Here is a 461-nt window from a genome sequence, read left to right as displayed (position 1 = left end):
TATATAGCCAAACTCACTGCCATCAATCAATTCTGACTCATAGGGACCCCTCCTTGCATTTCTGGGGCAGTATCTCTATGGAAGTAGATTGCCCAATCTTTCCTTCCAAGGAGTTGATGGTGGGTTTGAACCACCAGCATTCTGGTTAGCAGTCAAATGCCTTAGGCACTACACCACCAGAGCCCCCACAAGTTTGTGATCAGTTTGTCAATTTTATTAATCTTTTCCAGAAACCTTCTTCCAGCCCTGTTTTTTTTTTTTTTTTAATTGTCTTTCTATTTTCTGTTTCATTTATTTCTTCTCAAAACTTTATTTCTTTTCTTCTCTGCTTTAAATACATCTTTCAAGAGATAAATGATTTAGTTCTGGATTGAGGTGAAATATTGGTAGAAGAAGGGAATTAAAGATGGCTTCTAAGTATTGCCTTTGGGCAGCTAGATAATAGTTGATAGGTAATTATT

The sequence above is a fragment of the Orycteropus afer genome, unplaced genomic scaffold, assembly GCF_000298275.1.
Source record: "Orycteropus afer afer isolate SDZICR_OR568_19922 unplaced genomic scaffold, OryAfe1.0 scaffold00411, whole genome shotgun sequence".
Taxonomy (NCBI): Eukaryota; Metazoa; Chordata; class Mammalia; order Tubulidentata; family Orycteropodidae; genus Orycteropus; species Orycteropus afer.
This window is presented reverse-complemented; position numbering follows the sequence as displayed.